A 3225-nucleotide genomic window follows, 5' to 3' on the forward strand; every position below is an offset into this window, starting at 1 on the left:
TATAAAAAGTCTAACTTTTTTTAATCTAACAAGTTTTTCTACAAACTTATAATGGAAAAATAAATGGTGACCTCTTTTTTAAAAAATTTAAATATTGGCAACTTGTGTATTCCTTCTTTAAAGGACCCTGGGTGTGGTTTTATTTTTTTATGACGGGATTCCTTATGAGGTTGGTTGAAGTAGGACAATTCTGCTCAGAGTTATCCTGTAATTGTTTAGGCTGGGCATGGTTTTGAAGCTGCAGTTCCACAAGGACAGTCTATACCTGCTTTACAAAACCACACTGTTAACAGAAGGGCGAAACCAGAAAAGGGTGCGACCAACTTTACACAATGGTATCAAAACTTCTCTCAATACCCTTTTACAGGCAAAATCCACTGGCTAAGCAGCCAGGAGTGTGAAACAGTGGAGCAAAACAGGCTAGGTTTCTTACAGAATGAAACAGGTACTACTGCACAGCACAGAGAACATGCTGGTCTTTCTGTGCACAAGGAACCCAAACTAAAAGGAAACTTGTTTGGCTCCATCTGGCTTCTAGATGATATGGCTGCTCGACCCCTGTTTGCACCCAAGACGCCTGTGCTATTATTTAGCGCTGTATCATAGAATCCTAGAATAGTAGAGTTGGAAGGGGCCATGAAGGCCATCAGGTCCAACCCCTTGCTGTTGTAGGACATCAGGTTACACCATCCCACTCAGAGGGCTGCCCAGTTTCTTCCTGAATGTCTCCAGTGTGGGAGAGCCCACCACCTTTCTAGGCAGCTGGTTCCACTCTCATATTGCTCTGACCGTGAGGAAGCTTTTCCTGATGTCCAGCCTGAATCTGGGTTGTCGCAGCTCGAATGGATTATTCTGTGTCATAGACTCTGGCATCAGCGAGAAGAGATCTTGACCTTCCTCTTTGTGACAGCCTTTGAGGGACTTAGAGGGAAATTCTTACTGACTCATGTTGTTGCATATGGTAACTGCTTTTAAAATGTCAAAAGCAAATTAACCCTTAGGTTGCACATCTGTTGTGGGGTGGATATGAACTTCTACCTTCAGCATTCCAAAAGCTACCCTCTTGCATGGAATTTAGGGTTTGGCTTCATTTGGAAATGCCAGTAATTTTAATGGGTGCACAAGATTGCTTTACTTGTCTGTATTTGGAAGTCTGTCCTGCTGATTGCAATGGGACTTAGTCCCAGGAAAGCATGCGTAGGGGAACAGACAGACTTCTATACTGGCTTATTTGGAAGCATGCCCCATTTAGTTCACTGGGCCTACTTCTGTGTAGACATGTATAGGGCCTGAGCTCTGGCAACCTGCTCATTCTGACTTTTAAGTGGTTTACATACAAAAACATTAAAGCTACTCAGTATGACAATGCAATGGAATCATTGCTTTGAGGAAAATGCTTAATGGGTTCGAGATTATTACATGTTTAATTAGCAAAAAATGCAGTCTGCAGCAGGCTTTTTCTTACTACTGTTCTGCTGATGGTTCTGCAGTTGGACTGTTTCTGTCCATCGGCCCAGAAGGGGTCCACTCATCATCCTTTGCCCTGTTTGTGGTTTCATTTCGCAAGGCTGCATTAGCCAGGGGATGACTTTGGCATGCCTTTCTCAAAGCAGCCCAAGACTGGTCTTTTCGGTCAAAGCAAGAAGTGGCAGTTGAACCTTGATAAACAAGCATGTGATACAGATGAGCCCATGCCTTTCCCAGTCTTAAGACCCCACCTGATGGTGCTGTGGGGCAGAAACTATGTGTTAGGAATGGGTTGCAAAATAAAACTGAAGTTAACAGGAGAACATCTTCCAAAGTGCCCCAGTGTAGCTCTTTTGAGAGGCCTGTAAACAATGCAGGATATATGTTTTGGAGGTGTACTTTAGGAATAATGAGCAGGGAGAGGTCCAGCGGATCTTGGCCAGAGTCCGCAGAGCAAGGATGATGGACCTTTAGGGACCGCAGTGGAGGTGCTGAAATCAAAAGGGATTTCTGTGGCTGTTTCCTAATCGTTCACCTCTGCAATTGCTATACTGAGCACTGACCTTAATTCTATGCTACTCCAGACAGAATTCCTTGCGAAAATAGTCGAAGGAACATTCCCATCCCATTTCCAGTAAGCAGAGTCCCTTAGAGTCAGGTTTGTGCAAGTTCTGGCCCACTGAATGGAATGCAGCCCTTCATGTAAGCTCTTGGCCCTCTTTGCCGCCTTTGCGACATCGGAGGCAGTGGGGGGAGAACATCTTGCAGAGCGCAAGAGATGGCTTGGTGAGCCACGTGGTCTGCTTAAAGCGAGGCCCTTTATCGCCCGACTGTGTCTGCAGCTTCCTTCAAGCCTGGTTGCCTGATGTAGTGGAAGTCTGGAAGGTTGCAGGGAAAGGGACAGGAAGAAAAGAAGGGAACACAAAACGCTGTGTGCATGTGCAGTCATGCATACGTCAGGACAAAATGAGCAAAAGCTCTGTCATAATGTGGCTGCTAAAAGCCCGGCACTGTAAGAACAACTTTAGGCATAAGATGGTTACAGGTCTCGCTTCCCAAATACACAGCAGAAATGCCACTATCTCTGTCCCAAAAGATCTTCCTTTGCAGCAATCCTTGGACACGCTAATATGCACTTTTCCCAAAGGTTCTTCTCTTTTACACTGTGTTCGTCCCCTAATGTTTTGCACTAATGTGCCTCCAGCATTCTGTGCACGTGATCCCCCACCTCATCCGCACCCCCGCTCCAAAATGTGCACGTAACTGTTACGGAAGCCCACCTAGGTCGTCCCTCCGGGGGCTGCCTACATGCCGCATAGATTTCCTGTATGTCTGAATAAACTGCAAGCGCTCTTTTGAGGGTACACCCCCAACAGATGCTCAAAGGGTGGCTTTTTCATGCTTGGCACATAGATGCATGCAAGCACGCATGCACGTAATGCCAGGACAAATTCCAAAGGGTACTCCCAGTCCGCTGTGGCAGGGAATCTCAACAGGTTTCTTCTAGTGAACAGAGGTAAGGCATAGCCCCCTGGGTTCTGCTCTCCACGACTCTGTGCCCTCAAACTCAGGCTTTATACTCATCAGGGTGAAAGGAGTCATGGAGAAGATCTTCGCTCCCTCTTCCCCTATCTTGCACTTCTCACAAGGTGAGTGTTTTTGGCTGTCTGGCAAAGCTGCTTTGGAGAGGGAGAGAGGCAGCCAGCTGAAGCTTATAGTAGCTCATATTCTGGTCTCTCCAGGCTCTCCCCACTGGGG

The sequence above is a fragment of the Varanus komodoensis genome, unplaced genomic scaffold (genome assembly GCF_004798865.1).
Source record: "Varanus komodoensis strain SLA01 unplaced genomic scaffold, ASM479886v1 scaffold22, whole genome shotgun sequence".
In the NCBI taxonomy this organism is placed as follows: domain Eukaryota; kingdom Metazoa; phylum Chordata; class Lepidosauria; order Squamata; family Varanidae; genus Varanus; species Varanus komodoensis.